At 42.8% G+C, this 22,114-nt stretch overlaps 1 protein-coding gene across 1 annotated transcript in view; it reads left to right on the forward strand.

Moving 5' to 3' along the window:
* The window catches only part of thada (THADA armadillo repeat containing), a 559,310-nt gene that overhangs the window by 321,671 nt on the left and 215,525 nt on the right, over nucleotides 1-22,114 (forward strand). The window lies entirely within an intron of this gene.

The raw sequence follows: 22,114 nt of genomic DNA on the forward strand, positions 1-22,114 counted from the left end.
AAAACAAAGGTCTGCAATCTAATGCCTGTCAAAGCCTGGCTCTACAGTTCTCCAAATGATGAGAAGGGAAATCTCACCGCCAAGAGTCACTGATAACATATTATGGATATATTATAAATTACCATGCAGGCTGGATCACTGCCTTAAATTCTGAGGGCTGTCTATAATTGTTGACACTGTACAGAATATTTGGAATTTTCTTCACTATTTTTCTTACCATTGTGATGCCTATTATTGCAGTTTGAAGATGTCATGTGAGCTTCCCAACAATAGCTCAACAAGTTTAAGTTAAGCTCTGCATACTAGGAAGATATCCTGTACGTTCTCTGACCTGTACTAAGCTAGCTGCCTTTAGCAGGGACAGCAGTAGCAATTGGTCTCAGAGATTTGTCCTTGCTTCTCAGTGAGGCCTGTTGGAATTAAGCCCGTGTGGATGATGGGCGAAGATAGTATCAGGCTTGATTATGATTTCCTGTCCGTCTAGGTCAAATAACCTGTGAACGTCCACTGTCTAGGCTAACTCATCAATAATGCCTACTCAGGCATAGAACCAGAGGCCATCCAATGCCCATGGAACCAATCAAACTGCATCCAGGGGTCACTGCTTTCAAGAGGGAAGGAAATAAGCGAGGAAAAGTATATGTAACATAGGGACTTAAGGATTATTAACCATATATTGGATCTAGAAGCAGAAAATGCTGAAAAAGCACAGCAGGCCAACTGGTATCCATAAAGAGAAAACAACAGATTTTGGATCTGTATCTTTCATCAGCCCTGAAGACCAAGAGATAAGGCCGCATTTTAGCAAGGTTGGGAAAATAGATAAAAGAGGGGAGTGAACTAACAGACACACCAGAGGAGTTAATAACAATCAAACTAATTCATAAAAATGGTGATATAGAAGATCATCAGTGAGATATGCAGAGTATAGAAAGAACAAAAGAATGTGGAAATAGCGGAAGGGAGAGGGCAAGAGATACTCTGGAGACGTTTTAGCAAACCATATCATATTTAGAAGAGAGACAACTTTTAAGTTGAATTTTCTATACATCTCTGAAATATGTATGGTTTTAGTAAAGCATGTGTAAAAAAGATAATTATATGTAAATTATACATAAAAATTGAGTAATTGTGATGTATTTTGCAGCACTAAGTGCTTCTATGTTACTGAAGGGGGTAACCGTCAATTCTGCATGAATATCCTCAACATTTTTTTCTGTTTCAGTGGTGCAGAGCTGATTGTTTTAAAAAGTAGAATTGAGGCTTTGTTTAACAGAAACATAAATCAAAGGTTCGCAAAGCTAAAATATTGCCTTTTCTAGGATCTTTTTGCCTTTTAAGTGTCTATAGCGTTGCTTTCTTCCTGACTCTTCACGGTCAGGAAGAGATCAAAAACTTTCTAACACAGTGGGCGTTGGGCATTTATCAATTATGGAGACAAGCCACAAATTGTTTATTATTTGCAGTCTATGAGGAAAGAACAAGGGGCTATAGAAGGGAATCCTGGAGTTCAGCCTCAGAATGTGCGCAGACGTAGGCGTCGTCCACGTACTGTAGCTCAACGATAGGTTGGGGTGATCTTGGACCTGGCCTGGAGGTAGCATAGGTTAAACAGCTTCCCACTGGGTCTGTAGTTTAGTTCCACTCCAGCGGGGAGCTTGTTGACTGTGAGGTGGAGCATGGCAGCAAGGAAGATTGAGAAGAGGGTTGGAGCGATAACGTCGTCCTGTTTGACCCCGGTCCGGACGTGGATTGGGTCTGTAATGGATCCGTTGGTAAGGATCACGGTCTGCATGTCATCCTGAAAATCCCCTGGGAGGACAGGCGCACCAACATTAGTGTCCTCGTCCAGGCTAACATCCCCAGCATTGAAGCACTGACAACACTCGATCAGCTTCGCTGCGCAGGCCACATGGTTCGCATGCCAAACACGAGACTTCCTAAGCAAATACTTTATGCAAAGCTCCTTCACGGCAAACGAGCCAAAGGTAGGCAGCGGAAACGTTACAAGGGCACCCTCAAAGTCTCCCTGGTAAAGTGCAACATCACCACTGATACCTGGGAGCCCCTGGCTGAAGACCGCCCTAGGTGGAGAAAGTGTATCCGGGAGGGCGTTGAGCTCTTCGAATCTCAACGCCGAGATTCTGAAGAGGTCAAGCGCAGGTAGCGGAAGAAGCGTGCGGCAAACCAATCCCACCCAATCCTTCCCTCGGCGAATGTCTGCCCCACCTGTGACAGAATCTGTGGCTCTCATATTGGACTGTTCAGCCACCAAAGAACTCACTTCAGGAGTGGAAGCAAGTCTTCATTGATTCCAAGGGACTGCCTGTGATGATGATAGAAGGGAGAAACTTAATACAATCACTTATCACTAATGAAATAGTACTCAGTAAAATAATAGGACTAAAGGCGGACAAGTCCCCTGGACTTGATGGCTTACATCCTGGGGTCTTAAAAGAAGTGGCTGCAGAGAAAATGGATGCATTGGTTGTAATCTGCCAAAATTCCCTGGATTGTGCGGCGGTTCCAGCGGATTGAAAAACCGCAAATGTAACGCCCCTATTTAAAAAAGGATGCAGACAAAAAGCAGGGACGATAGACCAGTTAGTCAAACATCTATCATTGGGAAAATGCTGGAGTCCATTGTTAAGGAAGCAGTAGCGGGACATTTGGAAAAGCATAATTCAATCAAGCAGAGTTTTATGAAAGGGAAATAATGTTTGACAAATTTGCTGGAGTTCTTTGAGGATGTAGTGAGCAGGGTGGATAAGGGGAAACCAGTGGATGTGGTGTATTTGGATTTCCAGAAGGCATTCTATAAGGTGCCACATAAAAGGTTACTGCACAAGATAAAAGTTCATGGGGTTGGGGGTAATATAATAGCATGGATAGAGGATTGGCTAACTAACAAAAAACAGAGAGTCGGGTCATTTTCAAGTTGGCAAACAGTGACTAGTGGGGTACCACAGGGATCGGTGCTGGGTTCTCAACTATTTACAATCTATATTAATGACTTGGATGAAGGGACCGAGTGTAATGTAGCCAAGTTTGCTGCTGTTACAAAGATGGGTGGGAAAGCAAATTATGAGGTGGACACACAAAATCTGCAAAAGGACATAGACAGGCTAAGTGATTGAGCAAAAATTTGGCAGATGGAGTATAATGTGGGAAAATGTGAAGTTATCCACTTTGGCAGAAAAAATAGAAAAGCAAATTATAATTTAAATGGAGAAAAATTGCAAAGTGCTGCACTACAGAGGGACCTGTGGGTCCTTGTGCATGAAACACAAAGTTAGTATGCAGGTACAGCAAGTAATCAGGAAGGCAAATGGAATGTTGGCCTTTACTGCAAGGGGGATAGAGTATAAAAACAGAGAAGTCATACTGAGAGTACTGCAGGCAGTTTTGGTCTCCGTATTTAAGGAAGGATATACTTGCATTGGAGGCTGTTCAGAGAAGGTTCACGAGGTTGATTCTGGAGATGAAGGGATTGACTTATGAAGATAGGTTGAGTAGGTTGGGCCTATACTCATTGGAGTTCAGAAGAATGAGATGATCTTATCGAAACAAATAAGATAATGAGGGGGCTCAACAAAGTGGATGCAAAGAGGATATTTCCACCCACAGGGGAAACTAAAACTAGGGTACATAATCTCAGAATCAGGGGCCAGCCATTTAAAACTGAGATGAGGAGGAATTTCTTCTCTGAGGATTGTAAATCTATGGGATTCTCTGCCTCAGAGAGCTGTGGAGGCTGGGTCATTGAACATATTTAAGGCGGAGATCGATAGATTTTTGAGCAATAAGGGAATAAAGGGTTATGGGGAGTGGGCAAGGAAATGGAGCTAAGTCCACGATCAGAATAGCCATGATCGTATTAAATGGCAGAGTAGGCTCGAGGGGTTCAAATGGCCTCCTATTTCTTATGTTTAACATTAAGGCCAGCTCATTAGCATTTTAACTACCTACTGCCTCAGACCGCCCCCCCACCCCCAACTCCCTTTTTATTTTGCAATAATAAACAATGCTTTCAAAACACAACATTTAAAATAACCTTTTCCTGTGGGAAGATGGCCAAAATAAATTCAGAAATTTGACTATTAGTATTTCAGTTTGTGGTCTGTTGATGGCACAAATTACAAGTACAAAGCAGTAGATGGATTTTACTGCTGTGATCTTGCTGCCAGCTATTTGTTCCTTTAATGTATATAATGCACAGTTATTATTTAAAATGTTAATTTTTGACTTGCTGTGATTTGCAAGGATGGTTGGGGTGGTGTTGCAGGTGAACTGGAATTGAAAGATGATCATCTGTGGTAAGATTTACAGACTGCGACATCATGTGGCTGTAGTACTTTTTATGCAAAATACCTAGAAAAATGTAACTGACTATTCGTGTTGGCATATGTGGCAACTCTAGCTTTTATTATACTTGTTGAGGTATTCTTGTTTTCTGAGACAAGCAGGGGATTCTGTTTGTCAGTCCTGTCAGTAAATCAGCAGTTTTGGGTCACCTGATGTCAGTGTAGCAACCTATATTGTCCTTTCTCCTTCTCAAATTTCCTGGATACCATTATTGAATGGAAATGTTGAAAACTATTTCCCCTCCTCTTCCTCCCCCCCCCACCCCCCTACCCACAGTGGAAGGAAAGTACTCTCCATGATATTATATTGAAAGAATACACCTTCACAAAAGTATTTTAATAAATGTCAAATGTTTACCCTCAAAGTAGTGGAAAAGGGAAAAATAAAGGCCCACTGAGTCAAGCCTCATCAACCCACAGGGGCTGCATATTCTGATTGGCTTGGGATCCAGTCTGGGACTGCCTAACCCCATGAAACCATGCTGCTTCTCTGCATTTAAAAAATATCAACGATTATTTTTATGAAGGTATAATTTTTCAAAATAAATTGGAATACTTTCAGTAAAAGGTACTCCCTACGCATACCTTTTCTCTTGAGGTTTAAATTCTGGTGCAGAGTCTTATTCATCTCGTCTCATTGACCTTAAGCAAATCAACTAAAAATAAATAAAAATCAGTGATGTCACTGTACTTTGTCTGTGTAGCAAGCAGTGGTACATAGTATGTTTTTTACAGCTGGAATGTATGCAATTATTGATTTAGGAAAAAATAAACTACGGTGCTGTGGGTTTCATCAGTGGTGGTTTATTTTTCTGCTGGAACTACTTTTCTTCAAAGCTTGTCCATGCATGTAATAATGCGATATACTAATGTGGAGCCCTACTCCTGCCCGACGCACACCATTCCCACAGAAACATTTTAGACATACACTCACACACAGACACACAGCAGCTAACTGCTAAAAAAAAAAAATACTTTATTTAAAACCACCATCTCTCCCTCTCTCTCTCTCTCTCCAATATCTGCGTCTCACTGATGTGAACAGTGGCTGGAACAGATATGCTGCAAAATGTTTCACTTATAAGGATGGTTTAAATCACCAGAGCACTGATTACCCTTCCTTCATAATCCATAGGCAGTTTGATATAATCGTATAAGTAGAACATGTCACTTGGGTTGCAAAGCACGTCAAGAGGATGGCCAAAAACTCAGATGCAGTAACTCCATGCATTGCAGGAGTCACAAAATTTATGTTCTGATAAGCCACCACATTGTCATATGTCCTTTACAGATTACAGAAAATTATTTGCTTCCAATTACATTGCCTCAACACAAAAATCTATTTAGTAGTAAAAAGTGTAGAGGACACAGGACACAAATAATATCCCAACAGTGGATAGTCAAGGGGCTATAGCGGGGCAGGAATGTAACACAATCACAATCACTAAGGAGGTGGAACTCAGTAAGATAATGGGACTAAAGGCAGATAAATCCCCTGGACCTGATGGCTTGCATTCTAGGGTCTTAAGAGAAGTAGCGGCAGGGATAGTGGATGCATTGGTTGCAATTTACCAAAATTCCCTGGATTCTGGGGAGGTCCCAGCAGATTGGAAAACTGCAAATGTAACGCCCCTATTTAAAACAGGAGGCAGACAAAAAGCAGAAAACTATAGACCAGTTAGCCTAACATCTGTGGTTGAGAAAATGTTGGAGTCCATTATTAAAGAAGCAGTAGCAGGACATTTGGAAAAGCATAATTCTGTCAGGCAGAGTCAGCATGGATTTATGAAGGGGATGTCATGTTTGACAAATTTGCTAGAATTCTTTGAGGATGTAACAAACAGGGTGGATAAAGGGGAACCAGTGGATGTGGTGTATTTGGACATCCAGAAGGCATTTGACAACGTACCACATTAAAAGGTTACTGCACAAGATAAAAGTTCACGGTGTTGAGGGTAATATATTAGCATGGATAGACTTTGGCTAATGAACAGAAAACAGAGAGTCGGGATAAAAGGTTCATTCTCGGGTTGGCAATTAGTAACTAGTGGGGTGCTGCAGGGATCAGTGCTGGGACCCCAACTATTTACAATCTATATTAACGACTTGGAAGAAAGGACTGAGTGTAACGTAGCCAAGTTTGCTGACGATACAAAGATAGGAGGAAAAGCAATGTGTGAGGAGGTCACAAAAAATCTGCAAAAGGACATAGACAGGCTAAATGAGTGTGCAAAAATTTGGCAGATGGAATATAATGTTGGAAAGTGTAAGGTCATGCACTTTGGCAGGAAAAATCAAAGAGCAAGTTATTATTTGAAAAATTACGAGTGTTGCAGTACAGCAGGACCTGGAGGTACTTGAGCATGAAACACAAAAGGATAGTATGCAGATACAGCAAGTGATCAGGAAGGCCAATGGAATCTTGGCCTTTATTACAAAGTGGATGGAGTATAAAAGCAGGGAAGTCTTGCTACAGTTATACAGGGTATTGGTGAGGCCATACCTGGAATACTGCGTACATTTTTGGTTTCCATATTTTACGAAAAGATATACTTGCTTTGGAGGCAGTTCAGAGAAAGTTCACTAGGTTGATTCCGGAGATGAGGGGGTTGACTTAGAGGAATGGTTGAGGAGGTTGGACTCTACTCATTGGAATTCAGAAGAATGAGAGGTGATCTTATCGAAACATATAAGATTATGAGGGGGCTTGACAAAGTGGATGCAGAGAGGATGTTTCCACTGATGGGAGAGACTAGAACTAGAGGGCGTAATGTTAGAATAAGGGGCCGCTCATTTAAAACAAAGATGAGGAGGAATTTGCTGGCTCAGAGAGCTATGGAAGCCGGGACTTTGAATAAATTTAAGACAGAGATAGACAGTTTCTTAACTGATAAGGGGTTATGGGGAGCGGGCAGGGAAGTGGAGCTGAATCCAGGATTGGATCAGCCATGATCGTATTAAATGGCGGAGCAGGCTCGAGGGGTCGTATTGCCTACTCCTGCTCCTGTTTCTTATGTTATTATGTTATTGTTCTTCTCTTGGTTGTAATATCTTAGAAGTGGAAGATTGCCTCAAACACGACCTCATCACAGCCTGCAGCTGGCATATTGAAGAGATTTTACATTGACTGGTGTTGAATGATGTGGGCAGCTTCTGCTTGTACCTTTTTCAATTTATTTGCCTCAGAATCTTCTGTCCACTTATATGGGGTTCTCTGCCTATTATATCTGCATTCTGCCTCAATGTGCAATTTTTACTCTGCTTGCAGAAAGGATTCCCTCTCAATAGATATGTATTCCACTAAGTTTAGTTTGTGCCTTTTAGTGATCTTAGCTCACTCACAATGGCTTACCCTATTAAAGTTCCATTCTAAGAATGTTTGCAGTACAGTATTCGATGTACTAAAAAAAGTAACTGAGCAAAGATTTAAAATTATACATTTAGAAATGGAAATTCCTGCTGTATGGCTGAAGATTGGCTATGGAATGGGTCCCAGCTGGGAAAAGTCTATGGAAGGCCAAAAATGAGGCAATGCAGAAGTATATAGGGAAGACTTGAATAGTAGGGCCACAACTTCAGGCAATGTAATGACATAGCAGAAGAGATAATGCAATGGTGAGAACATTTTAGTGTCAAATTATGATTTAACTGACATGGTACAATGTCAAGACAGATATACAAAATGTGGTCAATCTGAAAGGATGGGAAGGTACCAAGGAACCTCAAATAAATCCCATTGATTAGAATCCACTAAGAGCCAATATCAGTCCTTCTAACTTTATGCCTTCTGATTTAAGAAGCTCTCAGAAATGGACTTACATAGAATATACAGCACAGAAACAGGCCATCTGGCCCAATTACTCCGTGCTCATATTTATACTCCACAAGAGTCTCCTTCCATTCCCTCTACCTCATCTCAGCTTTTCAACGTATCATTCTATTTCCTTTTCTCACATGTACTCATCTGGTTTCCTTTTGAAATCATTTAAGCTATGTCAAAGGTCACTAGTTTACAGTCACTGAACAAATCAATTTCTGTTTTTATTATAAAAGTAAAACACTGCGGATGCTGGAAATCTGAACTAAAAACAGAAAATGCTGGAAATACTCAGCAGGTCAGGCAGCATCTGTGAAGAGAGAAACCGAGTTAATGGTTCCGGTCGATTGAAACGTTAACTCTGTCCCTCTCTCCACAGATGCTGCCTGACCTGCTGAGTATTTCCAGCACTTTCTGTTTTTATTAAATGGGATGTTTGGATTTTTACCAGTGTCTTGGGTATTGCATTCCATCTGTGTATAATCAGGCCCATTGGATATGGTGGCTGAATAAATTACATTCTGTAAATATTCATCAGGTCAGGCAGCAACTGTGGAGAGAGAAATAGAGTTAACATTTCAGGTTGATGGCCTTTCGTCAGAACTGGAAAACATGATAGAACAAAGGAGAAGATCTGTAATAGGTTAGAAGGCAGGGGCGATGATGATGCAAGGCAAAAGGGTGTGGTAATGGGACAAGTAAAGAAACGAAAGATGGGTCCAGAGGAGGTGTAAATGGTAATATTTTCTGTTTTTATTGTCTCAAACGACCTGCTATGAGGTGAGGTAACTGATTCCCAGACTAACAATCCCAAAAAACAGTAAAGAAAAAGGGCCAGACCCATAATTATGAAAATATTTTAGAGCCATTTTGGATGGACTTGGAAGTGGTGCATTCAATCTCTAGATATATCGTATATCTTAAGCTTGGTGCCAGATTTGCGGGCCTGATCTTCAAACACTCTCATGGTCTACAGAGCTGTAGTGACCTGCCCTCCTGTATGGCTCAGAGACGTGAACCATATACAATGGACACCTCAAATCGCTGGAGAAATACCACCAACGATGACTCCGCAAGATCCTGCAAATCCCCTGGGAGGACAGACGCACCAACGTTAGCGTCTTTGATCAGGCCAACATACCCAGCATCGAAGCACTGACCTCACTCGACCAGCTCCTTTGGGCGGGCCACATCGTTCACATGCCTGACATAAGACTCCCAAAGCAAGCGCTCTACTCGGAACTCCTACACAGCAAGCAAGCCCCAGGTGGGCAGAGGAAACGTTTCAAGGACACCCTCAAAGCCTCCTTGATAAAATGCAATATACCCACCGACACCTGGGAGTCCCTGGCCAAAGACCGCCCTAAGTGGAGGAAGAGCATCCGGGAGGGCGCTGAGCACCTCGAGCCTCATCGGCGAGAGCATGCAGAAAGCAAGCGCTGGCAGCAGAAGGAGCGTGCGGCAAACCAGTCTTTCCATCCACTCTTTCCTCCAACGACTGTCTGTCCCACCTTTGACAGAGACTGTAATTCCCGACTTGGACTGTTCAGTCACCTAAGGACTCACTTTTAGAGTGGAAGCAATTCTTCCTCGATTTCGAGGGACTGCCTAGAGTGATGATGATATCTTAACATTTGGCCGCACATATATTCATGAATTGACACAGTCAGAAATTTCTCTCAACAGCAAATGTACCCGTGAATAAAATGAAAATAGAAGGTTTTATTATTTAAGGTCATTAAACCCCAGTCTCTGCCCCAGTGAACTCCTTTGCTGTGTGAAGTGCTAATTGCTAAAGTATACACAACAAATATAATGCTTAAACCATTAGGCAGATTTTCTAATGCTGCCTATAGCAGATTTGTGTTTGTTCAGAAAGGTGATTGTTAACTAATTTAATGGCTAAAAGTTCTTCGATAATCGACCATTGAATTACAGAAATGACCTTCAAAAGTCTTTTGGATCGGATTAGGCGGTGGTCCGTCCAGCAGTCGTCAGCTCCTGTCATAGCGCGGGTGATGCGCACATCCTTGCGATACCTGGCTCGGACGATGTCAAGCAGGTGCCAATGTTTGGAGCGAGGGTGTTGCCATGATGCCTTGTATTTGTCTCTCTGGCGGAACAGGGTGTTGGTTCATGTTCTAGGCATTTTGTCAGGAGTAGGGTACTGCTGGAGTTGGTTTTCCCTACCCCCTCTCTGCCAATCACGCCTCCCCAGAGGGCTGGGTCTTTGCTGACCCTGGCATTGAAGTCACCTAGGAGGATCAGTTTGTCGTCCGCGGGAACGCGGGACAGGGATTTTTTGAGGCTGGAGTAAAAACCCTCTTTGGTCTCGTCCGTTGCATCGAGTGTTGGGGCGTATGCACTGATGACTGTGGTGCATTGGTTCCGGGATAGGGTGAGTCGAAGAGTCATGAGGCGTTCGTTAACCTCGCAGGGGGAGTCTTTGAGGCGGCCGACCAGCTCTTTTTGAGGACAAAGCCGACTCCGTGAAGGCGCCGTTCTTTCTCTGGTTTCCCTTTCCAGAAAAAGGTGTAACCTCCACCTTGTTCCTTGAGCTGGCCTTCCCCTGCCCGCCGGGTCTCACTTAGGGCGGCGATGTCGATGTCGAAGCATCTATGTTCCCAGGCAACTATGGCGGTGCGGCGTTCCGGCCTGTCGCTGTTGGAGTTGTCCATGAGGGTACTGACGTTCCAGGTCCCGAACTTCATGTTAACGGAGTGGAAGATGTCTGTGCGTGAGTTCTTTTAACGTGGGGTGGCCGTTACACACCAGTTACCACACTGGCTTAGCTGAGCAAGCCCGTGTGGTAACCGGGGAAAGAGCAGTGCTCCAGGGTTGCTGCAGGCAGCAGAGAGTGGCGCAGGAAGGACAGGGGAGGCATCCAGAGGGAGACAGACTTTTTAATGCGGCGGGCCTTCTTCCCTCTGGCGACGATCAGGCCTCTCCTCCTCGATGATGGCTGGACCTCAATCAAGCCTCGGAACACCTACCACCAAGGGCGCTATTCGGTGCCGAGCTTGCGGCCAACATCTCGTCGTAGGCAATTAGGCCGATATAGCAGTGCCTGGTCTCCAGTCGTCTCTTGGAAAAAGATATTATTCAGAATCAGTAGTAACGATGTATTCGTGTAGCAGCACATAAGGAAATCCCGTTTTAAACATCAATCACTAAACTGCTTATAAAAAAGTGTTTTCAAGTGAATGAAAAAGAATATTTTGGACTTTGAAGCTTACGCAACACCATTGTGAAGCTTGCATAGAAGCCTTTAAAATGAACCAGGAAGTTACTGCAGCGTTTTTCTTCCATCTTTACTCTCAAAAAATGTCTTGTTCATAACTTTGAAATTTTGGTTTATGAATCATAATATGAGAGATTTTGTGTGCTTCCAACTCAGTTCTGTGAGCTGCAAACATTGTTCAGAACTGGTGAATTACTTGTGCTGCCACCGCCTCTACCATTTTAAGTGTCGAGAACCTTTAATTTATTCCAAATCTTGGTTCAAAATAATAAATAGATTTATTAGCATGCCTACAGTTCTGTGTTTGCTTTAATTATATGTACACTATAAATATTCACATTCCTGTGTGCTTACTTAGAACAACCCACAGACTGTTCTACTCTGATCCTTGAAAGCATTCTGACATCACTGCAGACTGTACCTACCCCTGTGATCGTTTACAGAATTCACTGAGGGGGCATAGACATTTTAAAATTCCAATAAAGCACTCCAGTGTACAAAATGATCACATTTACAAGAATATAAAAATAGGCACTTAAAATGATCGGTGTATTTTTTTTAATTGCCAGTTAACATTTATGCTTAACTCTGCTGCATGTTGTAACTCACATTATAAAGTTATTTCGTGGCTTTTAAGAAAACAAGGAGTCAGTTTCTCGAAAGAGGGAGCAGCAGTTACATGTTTCAATAGATTTTGAGAATTGCCTCCCGATACAGGCAGCCTATTAATTCTGGTGAAATGAAAGCTTAGAAAAATAAATGAATTCAAATTGCTATTTAAGTCAACAAAACCAGTAAAGGCAGTGTTACCCACAGTGCAACGTGTTGCTAAATGTATTTCAGCTGTAGCCCATCTGTCAAGATGCAGAACTCATACAGTGTGCACTCAGAAAGCCATTGGCAGTTATATATGCTGAGATTTACATCGGCTTGTCAGTACTAATTCCAGAAACTCTGGGGTCACTCCACATTCGTATACAGAGTCCAAATAAAATATCAGTTATAGCTAAGCTGAGTCATTGGAATGCATGTGGGAAGCAATTGGTGTATTTTTAACAGAGAGCTCACTAAAGCCTCAGCTGGAAACATGACATTAAAATCCAATAGCAACATAAACTAATCCCACTGGGTAACTTTATTTGAATTGGAGTTTTGTTTCTGCTCACTAGCCGTAGTTGAGAATGGGCATGCAAGGGACGGTAACCCCTATGATTAAAGGGATCTGTGGGAGTGCTGCTGAAATACTGAGATGATGTTATTTAGGATAGGCAGAGCAGGCGTCTGTAAATTATCAGTGACAGTGCTATGTAAAGGGCCTGTCCTGAACTGACTTTAAGTTACAGCACATGCTGCCCTGTCATTGTTTAATTCAGGATACAGTAACAATGACCGTAATTTTCCAAACATTATGAAGAAGTGTTAACCAAACAAAAAAGAGATTGGTATGTAGAATCCTTCATAGTGGATACCAATATGCAGCACTATGCCAACTTTAATTGATTACCTGCCTGTGCACTTTCAGCTGAAGTCTAAGTTTAGTTAAATTGGGTAAGCAGAGATCAACTTGCCGATGCTACTTAAAAGTAGTTGGACCAGCATTTGTCAATCGGTGGAATTTAGTCAGTCGGGTTACCTACAACCCAAGTTCATTCATTACCATGTCATGTATGCTGCAGGCGATGAATGTAAGATATATCAATATATTGCAACAAAATTAGGAAAAAGTAAACGAGCTTCTGGACAATATACTTCCCTCTCCAACCTTTCTTTCCTCTCCAAAGTCTTTGAGCGTGCATTCGCTTCCCAAATACATGCCCATCTTTCCCGAACCTCCATGTTTGAATCCCTCCAATCAGATTTCTGCCCCTGCCACAGTGCCGAAACAGCTCTTATCAAAGTCACAAATTACATCCTGTGAGACTGTGACAGTGGTAAAGTTTCCCTCCTCGCCCTTATCGACCTGTTTGACATGGTTGACCACAACACCAACGCCTCGACACCATTGTCCAGCTGGGTGGCACTACACTCACCTGGTTCCATTTTTATCTATCCAGTCATAGCCAGAGGATCACCTGCAATGGCTGTGGCTCAGTTGGTAGCACCCTCGCCTTTGAGTCAGAAGGTTGTGGGTTCATGTCCCACTCCAGGGACTTGAGCACAAAAAATCTAGGCCAACGATCCAGTGCCGTACTGAGGGAGTGCTGTTGGGAGATGCTGGCTTTCAGATGAGATGTTAAAGCAAGGCTCCATCTGTTCTCTCAGGTGGACGTGAAAGATCCTGTAGCACTATTTTGAAGAAGAGCAGTGGAGTTATTCCCAGTGCCCTGGCTAATATTTATCCCTCAATCAACATAAAAAAACAGATTGTCTGGTCATTATCACATTGCTGTTTGTGGGGACTTGCTGTGCACAAGTTGGCTGCCGCATTTCTGACATTACAACAGTGCCTACATTCCAACAAGTACTTCATTGGCTGTAAAGCGCTTTGGGACATCCGGTGGTCGTGAAAGGCGCTATATAAATCCAAGTCTTTCTTTCTTTTCTCTGCCTGCTCCCACACTGTTAGCTCTAGTGTCCCCCAAGGATCTATCCTTGGTCCCCTTCTATTTCTCATCTACATGCTGCCCCTTTGCGACATCATCCAAAAACACAGCATCAGTTTCTACGCTGACGAAACCCAGCTCTACCTCACCACTACCTCCCTCGACCTTTCTACTGACCCTAAATTGTCATACTGTTTGTCCAACATCCAGTACCGGATGAGCAGTAATTTCCTCCAACTAAATATTGGTAAGAGCGAACCATTGCCTTTGCTCCGCACCACAAACTCCATTCTCCAACCACCAACACCATCCCTTTCCCTGGCAATTGTGTGAGACTTAACTTGACTGTTCGCAATCTTGATGTCGTATTTGACATGAGGTGAGCTTCCGACCACATATCCACGCCATCACTAAGAATGCCTATTTCCACCTCAGTAACATCGCCTGACTCCGCCACTGCCTCAGCTCAACTGCAGCTGAAGCCCTCATCCACACCTTTATTACCTCTAGACTTGACTATTCCAGCGTACTCCTGGCCACCCTCTCATCTTCCACCCTCCGTAAATGTTGTTCTTTACCTGTTGGTATGATCACATAAGTTGAAAAGTTTAAAATGTGCCTTGCTCAACTTTCTACTGCTGCTTATTTTTATTTCTAAGTGATCTACCTCTGGTATGAATTAATCAGAAAGCCATTGCACATTAATATTTTCAGGATGTTGAAAAGGCATAATGATTTTTGTTTAGTTTGTAGTAGAATTTTATGTTGCTATAGTGATATTGTCCATAGTAAATCAGGATCGTGGTGAAGGATTGGGCTTGCTCAAATTCCAATAATGGTGACGTCTATTCCCTTAAATGTTTTGCATTTGGATGCTAAAGCCTGGATTTTTGGATTGGATTTTAAATGGGTTACCACCAGCATTAAAGTAACACCAATCAGAAAATCTGGACTTAATGTTCATGTTTATAAACAGGAAGCTGAAATATTTGGAACACAGATGGTCCTGCTTGCTTCAGGTTTTACTTGCCAGTTGGGTTACAATTTGAATGAATGTAGTGGACAACTTTCAACATTGGTCACCATGGCTGCTGAAATGGTAGCAAGGAGGAACTGTTCTCTGACAAGGATTCTATTGTGCACTGTCCAAGAAAACAAAGTATCTCATGACTGCATTATTTAACAGTGCAGGTGTGGTTCAATGCTTTGATTTGTGTGCACCTTAACTTTGGATTCCTTCTGCCAAATAACATTGAATTGGTTCCAGCTTGGTGTTGTGAGTGATTTTACTTTTCGCCGAGGCCCTGCATTCAAAAAAATTATTTCCAAATACAGTAATTCCTGAGTTAGGTGTTCCTTTTACCTTTTGCTTTCAAATCCATGTAATGTTAGATTCTGTTAATTTTATTTAAACCCTTGTAATCTGATATTCTGTAAGGTTTACTAAGTTTGTGCCAGCAGTGATGTGATCCTGAAGAACTAGAATGCATGAGCAGATTAACAAAGACTACCTTACAATTCTGTGTGAACTAACAAAGTACGGTGTGCCAACAGAAACCTCATAAACCACTTTTTTTTTAACCTTTTCTTTGCTTAATACAATCTTCTCAGCAAGGCACTGGTTTATGCTGGGAAGGGGATATGGTTCCATGGGCAGCAGGTGATCTCTAGTACTTTATCTCACTGGCTATGATAAAATAGGGAGTTTTCTGCATTTCTTTTATGTGATGACAGATAGGGTAAGTCTGATATTAAAAATCTGCTTCAGCCGGCTGTGTTTCTGGAAAATGAAGCAGAATGGAACTTCACATCCATCATACTGACACTTTGCACCTCATTTCACAAGATGTAAAAGAACAAAAGAACTTGCATTTATTTGCCTTTCACAACCTTAGAACATCCCAAAGTGCTTCACAGCCAATGCAGTACCTCCTGAAGTGTAGTCAGTGTTGTAAATGTAGGCAGCCAAGTTGTGCACAGCAAAGTCCCACAAATAGCAATAAGATAAACAACCAGATAATGTTTTTAATGGTGTTGGTTGAGGGAAATATGTTGGCCAGAGAGCACTCGTGCTCTTCGATTAGTGGCATTGGATCATTCACGCCCACCTGAGAGGACAGACGAGGCCTTGGTTTAACATTTCATCCGAAAGATGGCACCTCCGACAGCCCCACCTGGATTAGGCTTACAAGTCTCTGGAGTGGGGTTTGAAACTGGAACCTACTGACTCGAGAGGCGAGAGTGATACCATTGTGCCTAGACTAGTAATAACTATTAAACTCTCTGTTCGTTTATTTGCATCAAGGAAATAACTGAAACATGAAAGACAACCTATGGTAACAATTACACTTCTGGTTGCTCAGGCTTAAGTCTAGCAAGAAATCCAAACTTTGTGGATAATCTAGGTTTTGCATCATCCACATATATAATTTTATTTGAAAAATCTGCCACGGGACAACTCTGACTCTTGCTATGAACTAGTTCTACTTTGGCTTTTAAAGTATTGTGCTGTTTCAGTATCTTGCTGCTGTATCGTTTAGCATCTGTCAATTATTTAACCAGCACATAAATCTGATCAAGGATTTTTAGCCCGTTATAGTGTGGTATTTTCAGAAAAGCATGATGGACATCCTTTGTGATCTCCAGTGAAGAATATTTTGTAATCTGAGGTTAATTGTTAAATCTGTGTATGATAATATACCCCATGTATATGGTACAAGTTTAATTTCATAGAAACTCTTGTCACTTCTGAATTCCTCGGCCACTGAATCCTGTAGCCAGATTCCCCGCACCACCAATGGCCTGCAGAACCCAAACCTGACACCTGAGAAAAATATTTTTTTCCCCTGGGTATTGTGCCTGTTATGTTTGATTATATCTATTAAAAACACTGCACTGGTAGCTGCACAATCTAGGCATGTCCCCTTCATGACATCATTGTGTATTATAACCTCCTCCTGTGTATATGTTGCATGCTGTAATGTCACTGGTTGATGGCTTCATGATGCCATTACAATGTGCATGCACAGTGACTAATTTGTCATGGCCACACGTCCTTCTCTTTTGATACTAGGAGATTGTCAGTTTCATTTAAAAGTAGATGCAGGAAAGTGGCACTGCCCTAAAGAGCTAGTCTATAATATAAAAGTTTGTTCTCTCATGTAGAAATCTCCAACTCGTGAATTTGAGACAAAAGTTTTGAGTAAAAGCTGAATCATAATACTGGCTATTCTCTATATGTACAACAAGTTAGTGAGTGCCAAAGGCTTTTGGCATTCGGGGTCTTCACAGCCAAGCCTGATCCCATCCTAGCCTGATGTTCACACACATGCATTTTCCAGCACTAGTCAATGGATCGGTACTATTCCTTATTAATTAGCCTGAGTAAACACTTATAGTGCTACTACTGCTGCCCAGGCTAAGGTAAGCTAACTTAACACAAACCAGAGATCCAATCCAAGACCCACCAAAGCATGTTCAACCACTTTTCTATTGTAATATTTATTTTAATAATGCATTCTTCACATGTCTAGTGCTTATTCATATACATTTAATCAAGTAGTTTATTTCACAATGCTCCTATGCTTCCTGTATCAGATTGTAACTGAAATTCCCAATTACTACTTATGCCCACTTCTAATCTGCATGATGAGGATAAAGGTGACACAAGAAAAGATCTGCAAGTCTTTTCAGTTGACTGCCATTTTGGGTCATGTTCAAGGTCCATACTTGGAGGCTCAATTTTCCCCGAGCCCGTTTTCTAGCGTACTTACCCGAGTTGCGCCACTTCAGTACTTCAGGAGATGCCCCAGAAAAAAATCTTCCTACTTTCATCGCTGTTTGGCCTCTTCTCTGCAGCCGCGCAGCATAGCCAGTCGCCTCGGGGGGGGTGGAGCCTGTGTTCTGTGCTGGAAAATGTGCAGGGACGTCTGCGCATGCGCGGTAACGCTCCGAGTTGGCAATCGGCCATTTGTAATGTCCGTGATTCTAAGGCCCTGTCTGATTACGAATATCCAAGTTCCGCGGCTTGAATGTGAAGCAGTCAGCCTGATGCTGGCTGTGTCCTTCGCTGCAGATATGAGGAGCCCTCGCATGAAGTGCAGTCTTCAGGTTCCACATCACCTTTGAACGTGGACTACAGTGCGATAAGCCAGGATGGTCATACTGACCAGGGCTGCACTGAACAAACCTCGGCCATGCACCTGAGTCTTATCCAGCCTGCCTCTGAGCTGAGGGCAGTCTCTCGGTGCTGGGCACGACACTGCTGCAGACGTGCAAGGAAACCAAACCTTCGCCCAGGCCGAGTGGCCTCTCGGTGCGTTCTCCCGCCCCTAGCCCAGGCTGAGTGATCTCCCGGTGCATTCTCCCGCCCCTAGCCCAGGCCGAGTGGCCTCTCGGTGCGTTCTCCCGCCCCTAGCCCAGGCTGAGTGATCTCCCGGTGTATTCTCCCGCCCCTAGCCCAGGCCGAGTGGCCTCCCGGTGCATTCTCCCGCCCCCTAGCCCAGGCCGAGTGGCCTCCCGGTGCGTTCTCCCGCCCCTAGCCCAGGCCGAGTGGCCTCCCGGTGCGTTCTCCCGCCCCTAGCCCAGGCCTGCTGCCTTCCCGGGCTGAGTGCAGAAAGGTGAATTGGAGTTTGATGCTGAAGGTAGGACTTCAATTTTTTATTTCTTATAGAATTGCAGTAATGATTATTTCTTGATTATTTTAATTGTGCGAAGGAAGGATGGTTTTGTGTCTGTTCCCTCCGAGAGGTGGTGTTTCTATTGAATGGATTTTATTTTTCAATGTCTCGTTAGTAGTTTTTGTTTGCAAATGCACTCCGCATTGATTTATTTAACATTGCTAAGACTTGGTTGGTTCAGGTCCAGATCCTCTCCACGTCTCGCCCCTATCCCAGGCCAAATGGCCTCCGATGTACTTAGCCGATTTCTTTAACTCTCCGCAAGGGTTTTCTCGAGTGGCCACATACGCTGGCCTAAGTAGAAATGAAGTAACTATTAACTGGTCAAAGTTGCCTAAATGGCCAGAACTGGCGTAGGTGGCTGGTAACGCCCCCTTTTGAGAAAAAAAATTTACCAAAAAAAAACGTAACTAAGTCAGTTACACGGGTGCAAATTGATTGGGGAATCTGGGGATTTTTAAGTTAGGCCAGAAAAAGCAGCCTACTCCAAAACAACAGAACAAATACTGGGGAAAATTGAGCCCATACCAACAAATCTTTGGATTTTTCTACCCCCAGAGGGCTGTGGAGGCTCAGTCATTGACTATATTCAAGACAGAGATCGATAGATTTTTGAATATTAAGGGGACCGAGGGATATGGGGATAGTGCAGGAAGGTGAAGTTGAGATAGAAGATAAGCCATGATCTTATTGAATGACAGAGCAGGCTCAAAAGTCCGAATGGCCTACTATTGCTTCTATTTCTTAGGTTCTTAGGTTCATCTCTCCCTGCCTTTTTGCCAATACTCTGTCTCTCAAATCTAATTATGACCCTTGCAATGGCTACTATACATCTATTGTGCTGTATCACATATTAAAATGAAAAACAAACTTAGAATAACTGAACCATTAACATTAATATTACCTTTTGTAACCATGGAAATTTATCACCCAAATATCTGATCTAACTGTAGATATTGTAAGAGGTTTTAGATCACTAAATGCTAACAACTCTAAGCATAAAGTCTCATTAGACTTGACCTTCAGTGAATTGGGGACATCATCTTGAGACAACAAAACACTTGAGCAGATTCAAGTTACTGAAGAAAGAACGAATCTAAACTGTTTTCATGCAGGATGTCCAAGCTATGCAAGTATAAAATTTATAGCATACCAAGTACAAGCTGACCCTGTGCAGGGTATCAATCAGTCTCGTTTAACAGAGTGCAGCACCCAATATTCCACTGCCCTTTTCAGCAGATCCCTCCTCGCTGAGTAATCTTGCACCATAATTTAAAATTCTCTTAAGTGGCTTCCCAATATTGTTTTTGATTGTTTTGCCTGTAATTGCACCTTATGGTGCCATTTTGGTGAACTGATTGTCAAGGATAGAGGCCAAAGTAGCAGAGCATTATGCACGTAGCTTGCGTTAGTTTTAATCTACAGCAGATTCACTAGGCTGATTCCAGAGATGAGCGGGTTACCTTATGATGATAGATTGAGTAGACTGGGTCTTTACTCTTTGGAGTTCAGAAGGATGAGGGGTGATCTTATAGAAACATTTAAAATAATGAAAGGGATAGACAAAATAGAGGCAGAGAGGTTGTTTCCACTGGTCGGGGAGACTAGAACTAGGGGGCACAACCTCAAAATACGGGGGAGCCAATTTAAAACCGAGTTGAGAAGGAATTTCTTTTCCCAGAGGGTTGTGAATCTGTGGAATTCTCTGCCCAAGGAAGCAGTTGAGGCTAGCTCATTGAATGTATTCAAATCACAGATAGATAGATTTTTAACCAATAAGGGAATTAAGGGTTATGGGGAGCGGGCGGGTAAGTGGAGCTGTGTCCATGGCCAGATCAGCCATGATCTTGTTGAATGGTGGAGCAGGCTCGAGGGGCTAGATGGCCTACTCCTGTTCCTAATTCTTATGTTCTTATGACTTCGTACCTGGTAGCTCAGTTACACTATTCACCACATAAGACTTTGCATTATCTCATTTCAGCAAATGTCCAGTGAAATTATGTGAGTGTGTCTATCATCTGCTTATTTCATAGCGTGGGTCGCCCCGACCTGTGAGAACACCACCGCAGGTCGGGGCTATAAATGGAGCTGGAGTGCCGGGCCCTGGAACATCGTGGCGGAGGCGCGGCGAATGAGGGTACAGGACCCAGAAGGGCCAAGGGGCAGCACGGACCTGCCCACACTGCGATATGTGTGCACACTAGGTCTGTGCAGCAGAGCAGGTCTCCAGTCGTCCTGGTTTACCCTTGCCACTGGATAAAGGCCTAGCTCTGTCAAGCCCGTGTGGTGATTGATGTGCAACGGTCACCACACGTTAAAAAAATTCATTCACAGGCATCTTCTACCCCCTCAACTGGAGTTCAGGACTGGAACATCGGGTCCTTCATTGAAACACCTGTGAACTCTCGTGGAAGCAAGTCATCCTCGTTCGAGGGACCGCCTATGATGATGATTTCATATTGATTTTTTTCACTTGCTATTAACCCTATTTAAGGTAATATAAAAATATACTTTATTTCCACAATAAGAGACAGTAGACTAAAAATGTCATCTGTCAGAAAGTTTTGGGTTCAAGGCCTACTCTAAAACTTGAGCACGTAATCCAACGTAGGCTAACACTCTGATTTTAGTGGTGTCGGTTGAGGAATATATGTTGGCCAAGCCACTAGGACAACCCTCCTGCTCTTCTTTATGTAGTGGCATGGCATCTTTTATATCCAATTTAGAGGGCAGACAGGACCTCAGTTTAACATTTCATTCAGACAGTGGAAATTCAGACAGTGCAGCATTTCCTTAGTTTTTCACTGGAGTGCCAGCCTAGATTATATGCTAATGTGCCTCTCCATTGAGACTGGAACCCATGACCTGATTCAGAGGTGAGAATGCTACCACTGAGCCAAGGCTGACATGTGGGACCCGTGGCACCTTTTGAAGAAAAGCATAGAATTTTCCTGGTGTCTTGGCCAGCATCTCTCCTTCAACCAGTACTACTACAAACAGATTACCTGATTATTCAGCTCATTCCTGTTTAGTGGGAACTTGCTGTGTGCAGAGTGGCTGCCTCATTTGCCTTTATGGAAACAATGCACTTCAAAGTAATTAATTGAATGTGAAGTCTTTTGTGACATTTGAGTAATGCGATAAGATGCTGTATAAATGAGAGTCATTTTTCTTAACATTCTTCAATGGAAATTACTTATTTTTGCCTTTATTATGCCACTCTGATTCATATTTATGTACTCTGCCTGTGCCAGTGTTTGCTAGCTTTTAGACCTGGTGAATTAGATCTGGTGAATTATCACTGATATATGAACATTATTCAGGTAGGGATATTAAATTGGCAAGGGGTGTCGTGGGCATGGCAGATGCATGAATAATTCATCCTTTTGCCCCTTTGCTAGCTGTCATTAACAGTTGGAGGATGAGTGAAATATTTGGGTTAGATAGAGTTTTTTGTGATTTTAGATTTA

The sequence above is a fragment of the Pristiophorus japonicus genome, chromosome 9 (assembly GCF_044704955.1).
Source record: "Pristiophorus japonicus isolate sPriJap1 chromosome 9, sPriJap1.hap1, whole genome shotgun sequence".
In the NCBI taxonomy this organism is placed as follows: Eukaryota; Metazoa; Chordata; class Chondrichthyes; family Pristiophoridae; genus Pristiophorus; species Pristiophorus japonicus.